Source organism: Drosophila novamexicana, unplaced genomic scaffold, assembly GCF_003285875.2.
Source record: "Drosophila novamexicana strain 15010-1031.04,08,12 unplaced genomic scaffold, DnovRS2.1 tig00000009-arrow-pilon, whole genome shotgun sequence".
In the NCBI taxonomy this organism is placed as follows: domain Eukaryota; kingdom Metazoa; phylum Arthropoda; class Insecta; order Diptera; family Drosophilidae; genus Drosophila; species Drosophila novamexicana.
The window spans coordinates 3980514-3999753 of record NW_020824766.1 but is presented as its reverse complement, the minus strand read 5'-3'; positions in this window follow the sequence as shown (position 1 = coordinate 3999753).

The following is a 19240-nucleotide window of genomic DNA, read 5'->3' as shown; positions in this document are numbered from 1 at the left end:
TAACTAACAGCGGCACATTATTTTATTTATTTTGTTTTTTCTTTAAAAAAGAAGTTTAATTGGCATTCAGTCAATCAGTTCGTTAGTCAGTGAGCTAATCAACCAGTTTTATTGTGAGCTGCACGATAATAGCTATTAGAAATCTGTTTACAAACAATTTAGACGGCAATAATATCTCAGCCTATGTTCTGTTATACAGTGTCAGCTGCGGGTGCCAACCCGCTTCCATTTTCGAGCTGCATAGCACGCGGGTGCGCGAATACTTCGAAATACGAATGGGCATTCCTGGCGAGCGCTTCCCAAGTCTCTTCGCCGGCAAATGCCTATTTTCAGCAGCAGGCACCAGATTTAATTTTTGATTTTTTTTGGCTGGAAAATGTGCCGCTGCTGCAAAGTTTTCCACGCAGCCGACGCATTTTTCACTGCCTGGCAATATCGGTAATCATCAGCAAAAGCAAAACACAAAAAAAGTCAAAAACAAAAAAAATCGTGTTGCTGCCTCTGCTGCAAGTGGCAAGTGGCAAGTTGCCTGCTGCCTGTTGCCTGTTGCCAGCGGCTCTGTTGACCCGGCCCGGCCAATTATGCGCGGCGCGGCAAGTGGTGAAATCGATGAAGATGCACAAATGCAAACGCACTCGTCTAATGGTCAATATGGTGATGGTGATGGCCCCTCTTATGTACGATATGTGGCCCGGACAATTATGGCCAAGCAGCAAGCAGCCAGCAGCCAGCAGGCAATAGGCAATAGGCAGGAGCCAGCAGGCAGGCAGCTACAGGTGGGTTGTGGCCTGCGATTCGGCTAACGAGCTGTGAACGTGATTATAACTGCCAGGCCGACATATGAAAATTATGTTCAAAATGCTATTTGGCCGAAAAAGCAACAATAACAAAAACAACAACAACAGCTAATACAATGGCCAAAACAACCAGAAGCTGAATTCAGATTAGGCAACAGACAGCCCCAAAACAAGTATAGAGTGAAAATATTTGCTTTGCATTGATCTGTTGCAGTTGTTGTTGCCATCGTTGTTGCCATTGTTGTTGCTGTTGCAACAGTTGTTGCTGCTGTTGGCGCATTGTTTGTTAATGTTGTTGCCTCGCCGGGCATGGTCAGAGCCAATAAAATATGAATTTGTCTGGCTGCCTCGTGTGTGTGCGTATGTGTGTGTGTGTGTGTGTGTGTGTGTGTGTGTTTCTTGTTGCATTAGGAAGTCAGGCAGAGCATTATCTAACGGCAAATGATAGCCACAACAGGTGGGTTTCAGTGCAACAGCGAGGTCAAAGTCAAATATAGTCCATGAATATTATTAGAGAGAGCGCATACTCAATAAAATATTGAAATGCATAAAAGATATTTGCAGCTTATTTGCATTCTTTATGTGGCATATCCTAGTCAAAGACAATATAAATACTTAGATCAGTAATGCTATGGCTTTTCACTTTATTGTCTTTGCCCTAATTATTTACTGAGCAATACTTAATCAATTTGGGTAATAAACAGAGCTTAGCTACATTTACCGAATGCCAAACGAAACGGAATTCCATTTTCAAATATTAATAAAAGTTAGAACTGCAACTTGTGCTTATTTAATTAATCTTCCTTTACACCTTCTGCAGGCCCTCAAATGGCAAACCGCCCTCTGCTTGAATGCAACACAAACAATAGCCGCAATGTTGGGGCAATGTTGCATGCAACCTCGCACAATGCTCATGTGACTTGTCAACGCTTTCAGCTGCAGCGGCAGCAACAACGACACGAAGCTCCTGCTGAAGATTTGCAAGCACTTCACAGCTTCCTAGCACACACAGATCAAAGCGGAGCTGCCGCAGCTGTTGTGGGAATCTGTTGCGGTTGCAGATGCAACTCTCGAGGCAGGCGCTAAACGGTGGCTACCAAACGGCGGGAATTTTCATTGCACATACGCCCCATTGCCCGCCTCAGTGCCGGACACCGCCCGACAACGACCACGACGACGGACGACGGACGACGGACGATCAATCTATCGGTTCGTCGGTCGGTCGCCGCCGCCGTCGTCGTCGTCGTCGACGTCGTCTTTGGCTCACTTGTTTGGCGCCTTGGAGCGTTTTGTAAGAACATAAATCCTTCAGCTGTTAGCAACACGGCCGCCGCAGCCGCTGCTGTGGACAGCATTTGAATGCGCCTCCTGCCCGGTGCCAAAGCCAGATCCAGTCTCAGTCGCAGTCGCATGCGCAGTCCCGGTTTTAGCTGCCCATGGGCCGGACACTTTTTATTGCCATAAGTGGCAGGTAATTATGTCGCTTGCCTGATAAATTACATTGTTGACAACGTCAGGCAGAGCTGCGAGTGCCGGAGGCAGCAATTTTTGGACATCAAATCTCGCCATTTATGTCTGACACATATACGTCCTAGACTTTCATTTCTTCCCTCAGTTTTATTTGACACACGATTATTTTGAGCCCTAGCGATTGGTCTTTATAATTTCCAACTATTTTGCAACTTTTTAATCAATTATTTGTTGTTTTTATTAAGTTTATTTCAGTAGTTTCCGTTCCTCCGACTATTTGCCAAAAATCAGATAAAACATAGCTAAAGAATGGCACTTAAAGATCAGAAATATATTTTATATATTCCCCACACAAATATATAAATACTCTATTCAAATCCCATAGCTATTAAGCCCGGAATTATTTAATAAGAACTTTATTGTAGGAGAGAAAGACAAGAAGCTTGGGAGAAAATAAAGGTATATTTGTGATCTGAATTCAACTCTTTTAAGCATTAATAGATGTGGCTGATATTTATCGATATCCAAAGATTTTGGAGTATTGAGTAGAGTTCCCGAAAGTCAAGCACAACTGTATCTGCAAATGATATATGAGGGTCCACATTAAATTTAAATCGTCCAGCTCTTAAAGTCTTTCAAGTATTTCCTTAAGATGTACTTTTGGATAGACACAGATAGGGAGAGAGTGAGATAGAGAGAGCTCGACAGCCGACAGCTTATGAGCCCCAACAAAAATATATGTATATATCTTGATTCCTTAAAGGGTAGCGATGCTCTCTTATATAAATTTGCATAATATTAGTTTTCACACTAGAGCTCTGGTACGATCTGTAGACCCTTATCCCACTTGATATAGCAATGCGAAACAGCCGACAATTAGTTTTTGTCGACCTCGAAACAAGTATTTAAAATAAAGTGTCCAAATATTCAACCAACTCATTCGAGTTGCTCGAATGGCGACCACAAATAAAGTCGCTCGTGAAGGTTTTCCATCTGCACCCTCGCCGGGCTGCCAGCTGGGCTGGGAGGGGAATACCAGGCGCTGGCGATTGCATGTCTGCGATAAGGCGTGTGCCGCCGCAGCAGAGCTGGGCAAGATCAATCGACTGGGCCTCGCGAGCCGAGCCGAGCCCAGCGGAAGAAGAGACTGAGCCAAGTGCGCCTGATATCTGTGAACACGGTAGCTAACATGCTTAAGTTTAATTAATGATAAGAAATCTGTATCTAAGGACGTCACCGCCACACGCTCCCGACACCGTAATGAGCAGATCTCTTCATGGCCAGGAATTCAGCTGGTGTTGGGCAGCCAAACAGGCGGCTATGCTCGGCACAGAGCCAACCAGACCAGATCGACTTTGCTCCGGCTCCGGCTCCATCGGCATCGGCATCGGCATCTCAATATCATGTAGATTTTTGCTAATGTGCAGCCTGGCACCGGCACCGGCGCAGCAGACGTGGCGCACAGAGTCAATCTGCTGCTCTCATACTCGCCATTAATTAGTTGAATTTATTAGATGGGCATCTCGACGGCAACGCGCACTCGTACCATACGCCTGGGAATTTTTTGAATCCCTTGCATTGCTCTTCGCACTAGGCATATGAAAAACAGAATACAACAAAAAAAAGTGCTACTACCCAAAACCGGAACGGAATAAATGTACGCATCTCCATTCGACTGACGGCATTCGGTATTCGGTATTCAGTATTCAGTATTCGGCATGCCATGAGATCGGAGCCTGGTTGCGCAGTTTACGACGTGGCTTTGTTCATGTTGCGGCCATCGAATGGCACCAAATATTTTATCTGCTGTGGGGGATTAGTCGGACTTCGGTTGCATATTAGGAGTAATAAATGGCCGTATTTTGTGTCATCCAGTCTGGCGCTTTATGTGCGTGTATTGACATTCAATTGCTCCACAGATTGCCTTATTAGCAATCAAATAAATTCTAAATAATCGACACATTAGGCAAATGGGCCACTAATCAATCACATGTTTGCCTGACTGGTTAGTTTAAAATTAAACAAATGTTGCCGGAAGAAGTTAAAAAATATATATTTATATAGTATAATTTACTTGGATATATAGATATTCTAACAACTCCAGCGCCTGATCTATAAATCAGATGTGATCTATAAATCTGATGAATATAAATAAGAGATGTGCTATGGAATATAAATAAACTGATTGTTAAACTACTTATAACAAGAAGATTATCCGTGCCCAGGCGTAAATGGTCTTAACATATAGTCTTCTATGGAAATATGAACTCACCCAGAACTTCACTTCAGGAAAATAGACCGAATTTAACTATCTCTGAAAAAAAGAAGTGGGGAGCTGGACAAAATAAATAAAATGAATGAGAAAGGAATTTACTAGGTATATATTATACTAGCGGGTATTCACTGGTCTTGCCCATGGCAAGGTTTTTTGCTTACATTTCTAGATAAATGCATTTCCCACAGTTTCTGCCCGTGGATAATTTAAGTCCACCCGTACTTTCTTAAATTACAAAGTTTATTGAATACAGTTACGAAACTTTCGTTCATTAAACTCTTGACCCACAGTTTTCATCCAGGAGCGGTAAATTTTCCGAAAATCGTACCACATAAATTCTCACAAGGGTCTTTGAAAATAAGTTTAACCACAGCTGCGGATGGAATTTCTAAATTCCCTGAATCACATAATCGTCATGTTCTTATGTAGGGCTTTGAAACTTTGAAGTAAATCAGACAAAACTTAAAACTTCGCCAAAAAACATCTTTGAAACGCATTTTGGATTCTAGGAAAAACACGTCTCACATGATTTTTCATAAAAAACTTTAGAAATGAATTTGAACCCAATTGATTTTACGAAAATTAAAGATCCCTCAAATGAATTTGAACAAAGGTATAAAAAAAATGAGTTAAAGGTCGAGTAAATGGTAAACAGAAACGTTTCATAAAAACGCTTATCTCGATTTTTCCACACTTGCGGGTGGAAAACTCTGTCTTAGTTTGCACATCCAGCACATAAGATAATTTGATCAATAATCAGTCAGATAGTCAGTACAATTGGTATTATATATGGAAATATATATGGTAGGGGTCGTTCTTGAATTCATGAGAAGGGCAATGAAGGAACTTATTATGATGTACAGCGGGAGTTACACAAAATCTGCTGTGCCTTGATCTTCTAACAATCATTCTGTCAGGACAAACAGTTTTATATATAGAGAGAGGATATAATATATATATCGAACCACTGAAGCGGGAAAATTGTACGTGAAATCATGAGAATTGCAAAGTAGAGCGATATTTCAAATAAGTATTTTTGAGAGTTAAACTAAATCTGTGAGTGAAAGTATAAGAGCACGCTCTGCGTTGATCTCTAATCAATTCAGTATAAGCCCTTCTCTACATAATGAGGAAGAAGTAACTGCAATTACTCCTGTCTCATTCGTTTAATCACTTTTAAGAAGTTGTTGAAAAGAAATAAATATATGTGTCGTATTTGCCGTTTGATCGTTTTAATTCATTAAAATGTTTTTGCACATTTGTCCAGCCAGGGATTTGGTTTTCAGATGCGAAGATGTGAAGATGCGCATTGCTAACCGGTGGCTGCATAGTTTGGCTGCCCGCCGACCAATTTTTACAGCAATTCAATGCGGAACTCTGGCAACACGATTTTGTCAACCTCTAAGGTGAGTTGCCGGCGCCGTCCGAAGCAATTGCCTTTGCGGCAATGCCAAAAATTTGTGGCACAGCCAACAAACTGAGCTGCAGATTAAACGACGATCAACTGTGCGAGTACTTAAGCCAGATATACGATAGGTACTATATGGGCCAGGCGAAACAAATAAATATTTAGACAGTTAATCCACGTCTCAAAGACTGCTACAAAATGTTAGAAAGAACAATTCAAAAAGTTTATGTTTGCGTTTAAAGATAGCTTTTAACAAAATATTTGTATTTTGATAGAAACTTTAAGATAAGTCTTAAAGTGAATTTAAATAGATGAAGTTCAATGAGAATTGAAAATTATGATTCAATGAAATATAAACCCAGTCTGAAAAATTTCAAAAAATTGCATTTTAATTAATATTAATTCAATGAGAAACCAAGAAATATTTAGATAGTTAGTCCAATTCTCAAAAGCCCCTAATGAGTTCCAATACAACAGCTAATGTTTGCGTTTAATTTTCATTTGTTCACTTTTTTATTATTTATTAATTGATTGAGTATTTAATAAATTAGAAAAGCAAAATTCAAATCTCAACGCCTCATCACAGCTAAATGTGGCTGTGACGTTATTAGAGTCCACAGCTCAAAAGAATTGTATTTGTAGTGAAAAAAGATTTCTTACATAAGATACTAAGTAACTATATTACCGAAGATATCCAGCAAGATGTAGAGGGAGTTCTATGAAGAATACTTGTTAGAATCTTTTGTAATCATTGAAAAATACAACGAAATAAGTTGTGCAATGCCTAGTCTGTCGTGCACGTAGGAATAAACACAGGTCTGCAGAGAATAGAAGACCCCTAACAGAAAAGGAGAATCAATGACGCAAATAATTGCCAAGGATTGTCCTATGGTAAGCTAAAGAGGGAAGATTAAGTAGAAGAATCCTGCGGGAATACTGTGATAATTGAAGATTGAGGTGCCAGTAAAGTAAAAGTAAAGTAGTCGTAACTTAAGAAATATATAATGCCTTTAGTTAATTTAGAATGCAATACAATAAGATATGGAAAAACTATTTGGCACTAAGAACAAAATCTGAAATTATAGAGCTTAAAATTAAATAAGTGTTTTAATGCACGAACACAGATCGAGTTAGGGTTTAAATGAAAATGGAAATTAAATTAAGCTGATATTTTTTGACAATTACTTTAAATGAAAAAACCATGCTTGCTTAATGCAATTTGCTAAAATACATTGAAGAAGTTGGAGATCAAATCAGTTGCCTTTTACAAAACGCATCCATATCCATCAGAGACACCTGAACGTTTGGCAATTAGTTGAGGCCAGGCATAAATCAAATAGTTAATAAGCATCGAGCTGCCGAGCTGCTAGCCAAACCTGATGCCAATTACAATAGCTGACCAGAGAGAGAAAGAGCGAGAGGGAGAGAGGCAGTGAGAGAGAGAGAGAGAGAGAGAGAGAGAGAGACAGCGCTCAGCTCACCTACAATGCAGATTGAGGGCTTTCTGGTGCAGGTGCAACAAAGTTGGCCAACTGGGCAGATGATCGGCAATTTGTAAGACGGAATGCGAAACCGAAACGTAGCTCTGGACCTGGATGGGAGCTCGGTAATGATGCCAAAGTGGTTTCACTTTTTTAAGCATCTATGCATATTGTGCATGCGGCCCAACCTCTCGGCCTGCCGCAGACTATTTAACAATTTTTACTACTACTAAAAATTCCAACAAATACAAAAAAGAAAGAAAAAAGAAACACGGCTATTGAGATCTCGTCTCGGCTCGACTGTTATTTGTAATGCGGGCGTTGCAAAGAATCGCGGGTTGTAAAATCTGGCTAATGGCAAGTTTGTTGCAAAAGCGTTAATTAAAATACATTTTACAGACATACATACATAAGTAGAAATTGTGCAGACAAGCAGACAGACAACATTTGAAAAAGTCCATTAACTTTGTTGCCGCCAACTTGACATTATGTGGTAAGCTAGAGAAAAAAGATACTGGTACAAGTCTCAAGTGAACAATTGCACTCATTGTTACACGAATTTGGGCTAGTTTTGGCCGATTGACAGTTAAGTCTATCAGCGTCTAGTAATCGCTGCAATTGTGCCCCGTTTTGGTTAGCAAATGAATAATAATCCTTAATATGGAGCACACAAATGCGTTCGCTACAATTCTCATAAAAGGCTCGCCATATTGACATTTAATACCAAATTGCATTTTGTGTTTTTTTCGCTAAGAGCCGGTCATGACTGCATGGGAATTACAAATATGAGCAACGTTTTCTGTTGTGAATGTGAATCATCTTGGAGATTCAGCAGCTCAGAATGGTGCCTGATATCGGTTGCCTATTTGGGCTTAACATGAAAGCTTTCAGGTGCATTAGGAAGTGGATTTAGTTGGCTAATCTCAAAACTATGCAAGTTAATCAGAAGACTTTAACTGCAATGTGTTCTCTTAGTATACCATATGCACATATAAGCATACAGATCCATATAGGAATGTATCCCTTTATATAAAACTGTTTCATCTGACTGATTGACTAATTGATGAGGATGCTGAAACCCGGTGTTTTTGCAGTTTCCACCCAAATGTGTGGAAAATGCGCGGAAAACTTTGTATGATTTTATTTTGTTTAAGATTCGATCAGGCTCAAACTTATTTTCTAAGCACTTATCGAAAATTCTTTTGAATCGTATTTTATATTTCTGACTTAATACAACCGTTCTGGATGTAAAATGTGAGTAATGGGTTGCATGGGCAAAGATTCTGGCAAATGTTTCAGAAAACAATTATGGCAGCTTTTGATATCATTCAATCGACCTCAAACTTGTTTTAAAATATCTATGTATAATATAAATCGAGGCATGAGCTTCAACAGAAGATTTAAGAGCCTCACGGGAGAAAAATTGGAAAAGAATATAATCCTTAACATTTAGAGAAAAAAACTTTGCCCGGGCAAGGCTGGGTAATACTTGTCAGTAGGAATAACAACGCTTGTGTGTGTGTGTGTATGAAAATTGGCAGCGAGCAGCGTAGCCAGTGATCAATTTCGTAAGTAGATCTTTTTGTGAGAAAGAAGTAATTTATACACTGGGCGCTAAAAGGCAGTGAGCACTGACTAGGCTACTGCTGAAGTACCCGCAGTTCTGGGTTCAGGTAAATAGGTAATCGCGGCAGGCCAAACTGCTGGCAGGCACTGTTAACAAGCAGCTAATGTTGCCCGTGCACTGGGGTTTTGGGGTCCAAAGTGCGTGCATTTTCACAACGTGGAACATGAGTTTTGCATTTGGCCGTTGCCATTAAAATGAGCGCAAATTAAATGCGGGTCGGCAAAATGTTGCACATACAAAATTAGCACACACACACACACGCTCACAGGCACGCACAGACATACACAAAATTGCATGCGGTGTTGCTGTTTCAGTTGCAGTTGCTGAGTGACAGGCAGAGGGGCAAGACAAAGATTTTGCTGCCTGCGCTTCGTGTGTTGTACTTGAATGTTGCAAGCAAATTATGCTGGCATTGACACGCCAGACGCTCCAGCTTTAGCTCCAGCTCCAGTCACAGCCCCAGTCACCGCCACAGCCGCAGCCACAATTCCAGCTGCGAGCTGCCGATACACTGAGGTGCCACTAGCCGCGGCAGTGCCAGTGCCAGTGGCAGCAACAGCAGCTGTGGCAGCCAATAAAAACGCGCATTAGAAAGGTAGCAATTGCCTGTGGTCAAGATTAAAAATCAGAACGTGAGACATTTTACAAAATGCTCTTTGACTTTCGCTTGGACAGCATGAAAAGCCTTAAGATCCACACAAAATGAACATTTATCTATTGTTGAGCACCAGCTCCGATCAGATCAGCACTTAATCTCAATCATTGTTCAACATTCTCACAATTTTTACATGCTGTCACTTCTGATCATTTAATCTGTATTAAGAGATCATTTCCCTTTTTATCTTATACTGAACATTGGTTTTGTAAATAGGAAACAAAATTAGATCAAGGTTACACATATTATGCATCGGAGATAACCCATATCCAAGCCATAAAACAAGTAGAGAGCGGGCTAATGTCAGAGCAGTAGAAATAAAGAACAATAAAATCTGAGACAATAGAGAGAGAGAGAGAGAGAGAGAGAGAGAGAGAAAGAAAAAAGCAAAGCAAAACCAAAAACCGAAAAGCCTGGATGCCTTACTTGAATTCATGAGAATCGCAAAGAAGGGCGACAGCTTAAAATTGCTCCTCTGCTAAAGCTTCCTAGCCGCATTTACGAAACGGCTCTAATGCAATTTCCCACACATTTGCGAAATGCTGAACCCAAACGTAGTACCCAACCCAAATGTTGAATAGAATTTTGTGTGCGCTGCCGAAAGCGTATCAAAGCTGGCTAAAAGGCAGCCACAATTGTCATGGAGCGTCCATTCAAATGTCACAAATTGTTTGCCAAATCGCGCATTGGACATGAAATAGTTTCGACAGTTTAATTTGCCAGCCCCAACGGGCCGGGCGATGCCAATTGTTGCCGGTGGCTGGCGTTTGGCGGTGACTTTTGGTGACTTGCTGGCTACCGTGAAACACCTACCAAATGCCTTGGCCATTATTGATCGGCAGTTAAGGCAGCACACTGCAAGGCGGCATGCAAATGCATGCCTAAATGCCTGCTCCATCTGGGCATTGCCGGGGACAGGCTGCTGCTGGCGATGCATCCGATAGATATGAGCGCGACGATAACGTTGACATTCCACCTAAATTTATAATTTTTCGCCGGCTTTTTTCCCTTGTGCGCCAAAAGCTTTTAATTTTTGCCGCCAATTCCGTTCACATTTGTCGTCTCTGCCGTCGGACTCTCAACTCTCGAGCGGATTTGTCATTCGCTGTGCTTGTCGCCAGGCATAATACATACGGCTATTACATGTACTTCCAACCAGGCCGTCTGCCTATGTCTATTTCTATGTCCAACATTGCAGTGTATTCAATATCTGCCATGATCATTACCATAACTGATCTTGTTTTGCCATGGCGACCACCCGCCTGCCCACCCTCCTCTTTAGGCTACTGTTTATACACTGTACCCACTGAAAGTGACTAAAGAGGGTATTACGTTTTTGGGCAAAAGGTATGCAACAGGCAGAAGAAGGCAGCCCGACTCCAAGGGTATATATATATTCTTGATTAGGACGATAAGTTGAGTCGATCTACTTATATGCATTTATCCGTCTGTCGATATTCGCCTGTACCAGAAGAAGTTCATCATGCTTTTAAATGGTTTCTTAAGCGCAACTTGAAGATTATAAAAGTTAGAAGCACCAATTTGGTATGGATTTTCGAATAGTTTTAAACTTGCCCAATAACTCAGCCCATTGCTGCGAAATTGATAAAAAAAAAAAACGAATTTAATAGTGATCGGACTGTAGGCACAAAAGTTAATCAAGAAGCGATGCATAAGGTCTTAGCTTAAGGCGTCCGCTTTTGTGTATAGAAAGGTAGCTTGGCTGCCCTGTAGCGAGTCACAGGGTATCTTCTAGTCGGGCACTTCCGGCTAAAGAACTGCTGTTTTGTTGCTGTTGTTGATGATGATTTTCTGCGGTTCATTTAAGTCACGAATTGCTCGAAATGCTTCTTGAAGTTGGACAAGCAAGCACTTGGACTTGGACGTGGACTTGGACTTGGTAGCGGCTGCCTCAGTTGGCGTGTTCTTTTGTCCGTGATTTCATTTTGATTTGCGCCACAAAACTTTGCACACGACACAGCAGCGAATCGTAGGTGCATCCCCTCTCCAAATGCTGTCATTGAATTTTAATTTAATTCAATGCATTGCCACGAGAATACAGCAACAGCAACATTTGAGTCTATTACAATGTTTAGAGACGATCGCACTGCGATAATAAAAGCTGGGAAAATGTTTAGCTGCCTTTGTGCTCTGATTCCCATTATTGGCATCATGATACTGATATTTGTTTGTGTTTCCCAAAGAAGCTAAATCCAAAAGTAAACAAAAATGTCTTCATTTATGCCATGGTTATGCTAACGGATCAGAGATCTCCATTAACGGGGTTAACATGCTTAAGATACAATGCCATAATTCCAGTTTATAATTTAATTTTGCAATTTATTGACGCAAAGTTTAAATTACGTTTAGGGAAAAAGAAAACGCTTCTTGAAAGTATTAATAATATTATTATCATGCGTATACAACTTATTTAAGAGGAAACTGAAACTTGTACTGTCAAGTATAGTACGATTTAGTACCTCTTTAAAGAGGTGATTCTCACTTTTCAAAAATCCATGCGTGGAATATTGGCGAAAACGCAAGTTGGGTTCGATCAGTTGAAGCCTGTTCACAAACGCTTGCGGGAAATCCATTTTGCTGAGTGGAATTGGGAAAATGTAACCGAGTGGAAAAGCAAAAAATAACCAGGCCCAGGCAAGCCGGAAAGTCCCCGCCAGCAATAAATAGATGATCTACTACCTATTGAAGTGCGCTAACTCTTCGCTCCATCGGCTGAATGGCTTTTATTGCGAGTCAAACACATATGTAGATGATCAGTAACTAATACTGAAAGCTGAAATCGTTATAAGCCACACGCAAGGCATTTTAATAATAAAAATTTAATTTGTGGCTAACAAATTAATTTCAAAGCGCATTTACACCTCCTAATCGCAATCACTAAATTGCCGCTGGAGCCAAAGGCGAAGCGAACCGCAGTTCAGGCCAAAGCAATTGCCAAAGAAGTAGGCGTTACTCAGGGAAACGGGCAACCAACACACACACACACACACACACACACACACATAGACATTAGACGCGCCTAAGCGGCAGCTTTAGTGTGAGTATGGGCCAAGGCAATGGCAATTTTCCCAAGGAATCGCCGCCTTAGCTGGAGCCCAGGCTGAATCTGGATAGAAATGGAGCCTGCCGCAATTACTGCTGCAAGCGCGACGCCGGCTATCACTCGCGCCAACAATATCAATATTTATGCAGACGATAACACCTTCTGATTTACGTCAGCATCGCATGCAGATGCGGCTGCTCCCAGGAGTTGTTTGGCCGTCCCGGACACCGCCAACGCCCACAGATCTCTGGCAATGGCAATGGCAGCGGCAACGGCAACGGCGGCATTTCGAATTTTCTATTAAGAGCTCAACACTTGCGCTACTGCGCAACTTGCAACTTGCAACAGGCAACAGGCAACTTGCAACGGGCAACCAGCAATTTTCAAGTTAACGCCCCGCATGGGCCAACTAACCAAAATAATAAAAATAATAATAATGGGGCAGCAGAGTAGGGAATGCTGACTTATAGAGCCTGTAGGCAAGCCGATATGACAGGAATTTGCCAAAGGATTGATTACAAATCCAGCCAGTCAGTCAGGACAAAAATTTAATGTAAGTATTTTTATAAATAAAACAAACAAATTAAAGTATAAATATAAAATATAGTATTTGAAATGTACTCATAAAATACCTTAATTATTTAAAATACTCGTGCGCATTTTTTAGCTAATATATGGCCTTTCTGTCAGTCTTTACAAGAAGTGTGCGGTGCAGGAGGAGCTGAAAGCAGTACTCAAATTCCTGATAACACCAAGTTGTGTTCAAACAAAGTCTGGCATTTCACCTGGCATTTAACAACCTTGCCCGTTTCGTGTATAGGGTATAGAAAGTATAACATGTTGGACATAATGGATATTAGCATAAATTTTGCGCCGGCTACAACAAAATGTTGCTGCAACAGTTGATTGCTATGGCCACAAAATGTTGCCGGCAACAAATCGCAATTGGGAACAAGATCGAGCGGGCGGCATGAGAGACGCATGAATATGGCAGCCCCATTTGCAGGTTCTTGTTGTTGGCTCAGTTGTCGGCGGCTGTGGGAAGCAACAGTTAAAACAACACGAGAGGAGCAAAACTTAGGAAATTTGCTCCAGCAAATAAGGCGTAAAAAGTAAATAAAAACTAAAAATCGATATAAAAATAAAGATGCGCATGTTTATTGTTGTTGGCAGCGGTGAATGTTGCATTTATTATTTATTGAGTTGTTATTAGTGCAAACTACGCGCCTTGTTTATCTGATTCGAATGGTGGCTGCCACTTGTTGCTGCTGTTGGTTTTGGTTTGTTTTGTGGTTGCATGTTCAGGTAGCTGGCAACATGTTGCCGCTACGTTGTTGCATGTTGGCAATTGTTGCTGCGGTTAGCGGCGGCTGGTAGCTAAACATTTTGAATTATTATTGGCGCAACCAAGAGGCAACTTAATTAATACATGCAACGCGCTTATCGCCTGGCCATAAGTTCAACAACAATTACCACAAACACTCATCAAAGCGCAACAAGATACAGATACATTCACAATCACACTCACAGATACAGATACAGATACGAAATTGGAAACGGCAGCTGTTCAACTGGCGATTGGCCATTGTCAGCTCCATATTGTGGCTCCAAGTGCTGCACATTACTATTTTCAGCTGAAAATTACTTTATAGTGTTTGCGCGCATAAATTGATGTAATCGTTTGTTACCATTTCTGAACTACAGCAAACTCCAGTTAACTGTGGCAACAGTCGCTCCATTGTCGCGGCCAGCTCAGAGCGCAAGCCAGCGGCAACAACGATGGCATTTTATGGCCCCGCACCACCTGCACCACCAGCACCACCAGCTCCACCAGCAGCAGCGTTTGCTCTTTTATCGCACATTTGCGCATGCGTTTCACACTTTTTTCTCGCTCTCAGCGCACAGATATTCCGGCTATGATTGGCATGCGTACAACTTGGCTTAATCAGGAATTTCAGTATTGCTTCCAGCTTCTCATCCGCACACTTCTTGAAGAGCGTAGCAGACGGACGAGGGAGGCGAAAGCTTCAAGAAATAATATTTATCACTAAAGCTATATCTGATTTCAACTATTAATATCTTAGCTCAGAAACGATCTCCGATATTATTCGCAGTACTTTATACGAATATTTTAAATAGCACAAATTTGTCGTAAGTAAAAATTAAGTACTTCAATTACAAAATATTCATAGTTATATAAAAATATCCTGATTGAAAAATTAGTCATTCGATTGGTGACCAGCTGCTTTTGATCTGTCTGATCGGGTAATATTCTGAGGTAGTCTCATATAGACAAATGTCAAAATTGTCAAAATTTGTTTCTTTAATTTGGAAATAGCATTTTTAGTCAAATCTTATGCTTATATAAAAAGCTGAATTGCTTTCCTGCGGATAACTTATTATTTTTAATTTAACAACTAGACAGATGTAAATTTCTCTTCCCAGCTTGCGAAAATCTCTAAGGACCTCTACCATTTTGTTAAACAGTCGTAAATTAATGATGTTTCATCAACTGACAATTGGACCCATTAACGCGGTGGTTAAACATAAAGTTCGAACTTTCGCACATATTCACTTCGGTTGCTGCTCAATGGGTCGTAAATTAAGGAGTAACTAGTATATTATGGATCGAGTCGCCAGTAACACCTACCGTATATAGCGCATTACCGGAGGGCCAACCCCTAGCCACTTGAGACTCGCTGTGTGTTGGTTCCAGCTGCCCTCTGCGCTCCGCCCGCTCCATTGACTTTGTCAGCCGTTTCGGTTGTGTCACAACAGAAAAGGGCAGCAAAATTATGAGACCAGCTAAAGCACATGCCATTATTATTTGCTGTTTCGTGGCCCTTGTTGTTGTTAGAAAACATTGCTCTTTGTTCAGCAGATAGTTTACAATGTGTGTCCTGATCTCTCATTCCTTGTTGCTTGTTCCTCTTTCCTGCTTACTGATCCGGAGGGTTGAATATGCGGTGTGTTGACGCTGGCAGCCAAACAAATTTATTGATTAATGCCCGTTTCGCTGGCTTTCGATTTGGATTTGTGTGTTTGGGCAGCAGCAAACACGGCGATCAACAAAGGCAGCGACACACATAATGGCACAGTTCCAGCTCCCAATCACAATGACCTTCTGTTTAGGCGGTGAAAAACGAAAACGAAAACAAAAAAAAAACACAAATTGAAAAAGTAAACCCATAAATAATGTCAAGAGTCGCCGTCTGCAGTTCCCTGCATCCCATCCCATCCCATCGCAATCACAATCACAGTCGATGATTTTGGCGTCTGCTGACTTTGTTTTCCAACTCCAACTGTCAGCACACTTTTCAATATGTTTACAGCATTTGCCACGCATAACTCATTCGAAACAATATAAAGTTCATTATTTAGCAATCAATTTGTTGTGACGTTCCTGCCAGGCGTTAAGGGCCTAAATGTAATTCGCAACGCATCTTCCCTTTATTCGCCCTCTGCCATTTTGTAGTGCAAATTTTACTTTAAAGACATTTAGATAATCTTTGCTGTGGGTTGAATTGAAACAAATATTTGTTGAAGATCTAATATTTATCTTCAACAATTATTAAAATTAAAACCTGTATCTGTATCTGTATCTGTATCTGTATCTGTATCTGTATCTGTATCTGTATCTGTATCTGTATCTGTATCTGTATCTGTATCTGTATCTGTATCTGTATCTGTATCTGTATCTGTATCTGTATCTGTATCTGTATCTGTATCTGTATCTGTATCTGTATCTGTATCTGTATCTGTATCTGTATCTGTATCTGTATCTGTATCTGTATCTGTATCTGTATCTGTATCTGTATCTGTATCTGTATCTGTATCTGTATCTGTATCTGTATCTGTATCTGTATCTGTATCTGTATCTGTATCTGTATCTGTATCTGCATCTGTATCTGTATCTGAATCTGCATCTGTATCTGTATCTGTATCTGTATCTGTATCTGAATCTGTTTCTGTTTCTGTATCTGTGTTCGTTTGTATATTTATACCAGCACCTGTATCTTCATATGTCTACGTACTTGTATCTGTATTATATATCTACATCTGCATCTACGGCTGTATCTTTATGTTACAGATATGTTTCGGTATCCTTATCTGAATTTCGATCTAAATCTGTATGTACCGCTGTATGATTATATGTGTCGATATCTTTATCTGTATGTGTATCTGTTTATGCATCTGCACCTTCAGCTCTATTCGTATCGTTATTTTTATATTTATCTATAACAATCTCCATTTACACAACCCTTAACTCCGTATCTGCATAAAATTCGCATTTTATCTTAATCTTAGCGGAGTACGTATCTATATCAATAATATTTTTCTCAACTTTATTTATCTGGTTAACTACAACATATTTATTTGTATCTGATAAACAAGTTCATATATTAAACTAAGGGCATTCATTTCTCAGATTAAATCTTCATAGACAATTCTACTTTGTATTCGTCACTAAAATCCAACAATTAGCCCATACTAAACACCTTTCACACCTTGAATACGTATTGATGCCAAATCCAATACACACACATGCACACACACACACCAGCAATGCCGTCAATGTCATTCATCCAATACAAGTACACAGCGTATGTAATTCAATTGCAATCATAGCAAGTAAACCTGGTGGCATTTAATGCTGAGGTTGGCCAGGGGACGATGGGGGGGCCAGCTGGCTGGGCAAAGGCTGGCCTGAAATTCAGAGGCAGATCCACTCGGAACAGCGGGCAACAATAACAAGAAGAGGGCAATGCCAAAAGCGCAGCTGGAAAAACAGTCAACAAAACAAAGATTTGAGTTTAGATCAAAGCAATTTCACCGCCACTTGCTGTTTGCTCGATGGCGCTCAAGGTACACACGATGGACTTGCACTGGACTTGGGACCTGGTCCTGTACTTGTACATGTACATGTACATGGATAGAGTGGAGTGTAGTGGAGTGGAGTGAGGTGTGTAAGCAGTGTCTACCAGGCTACCCAGGGGCAGCACAGCAGCGATTTTGTGATTTTGCTGTTTGCTTTGCTTTCAAAGTGTGCAAATGTTCGCGTCAGGCAATTTGCTGACGCGTTTGTTGTAATTAAATCGATGGAGCTCTGGCATCGATCTGATCGGCAGACCCCGACAGACCCCGGCAGCCCCGACAGCCATTCATTGTGTGTGTGTGCTCATGAATCTGGCGCTGTCCAAGTCTATCTGCCTCCGTCTGGGTATCTCAAACTCTGGGGCGGTCTTTGGCCTGGTCGCGAGCTCTTCTGCTAATCTGTTGGGACGCCGCTCGATCGCCAGATCGTTCGCTTGTTACTCTTGCATACAAATGACACAAATGTATGGGGCCGCGTCTGCTTTTTATACTATTGTATGTATTTCTAATGCCGTCACAGGCGATCAGATTTGTGGCCACATCAGACTGTGGACTGAAACAGCTTGCAGCGTGCAGCCTTCAGCTGGCTGCCAGCGATGGAGCATTTGATTTCACTTCGACGCTAATGGCGACAAACTGCCGTGGAGCGCTAAATTGTTGCCATGAGGAGCCGGGGCATATAACCTATACATCTAGTGTATAGCATATGTCGCGCCGCGATCGCCCGTTGAGCGGCGGCAGCACAAACACAATCTTTCGCCAAAAACAATTTATCTATTCGGTGTATGTCAGGTGGACAGCCTGAAATGGCGACGATTATGCTGCCAACGCGGATCACATATATTTTGACGATCGCATGATGATCTACATGCTAATCAAATCGCATTGCCGCGCTGACCAATTACTCAGCGCAACACCTTGGTGGTAAAAAGCCAAAACGAATGACTTAGGCGACAAACTTGAGTGCACACAGACAAACACACACAGAGTTGTGTAAAGTGTGGATAAGTAATGGCTTGCATGTTGGTCATTTGTCTTCATTGGAGGCAAACAGTGCTCCGCGGACCGCCAATGCGATTATTGTGAATGCCTCGCGGCTATTTTCCAGCTACTTGTTGTGATTGTGATTGGTTAATCAAATGTTTCGCTACTGTTCTGTGTAAAATCAACTAAAAGCATGGAAACTAATGTTGAAAGGAAGGAATGGCGTGCTGAAAAGTGAACTTTAAAGATATTCTCATTTTTAAGATTTATTTTTATAAGTAACGTTAATAAACCTTTCCGCCGATATATGCTTATTATTCGAACTGGATAACTGGATAAACAACTCAAGATTATAGCCGAAGGTTCAATACTCTTGTATTGCTCTATCTGACGTGTCCCTAGATATGTGAGCTGATTAGCAAGGTTCATAGTTGCTGAATTACATCAAGATATATTGAGAAATTAATTTCTTTAGATCTCATTCTTTAGATCTCTTTATTATATTTGTAAGCAGCATAATTAAATTAATAGTTGGCAAATTTGTCAATTATTGACAAATGAAAAAAGTTTTTATTCAAAAAAATTTTTTTTTGGGTATGATTAT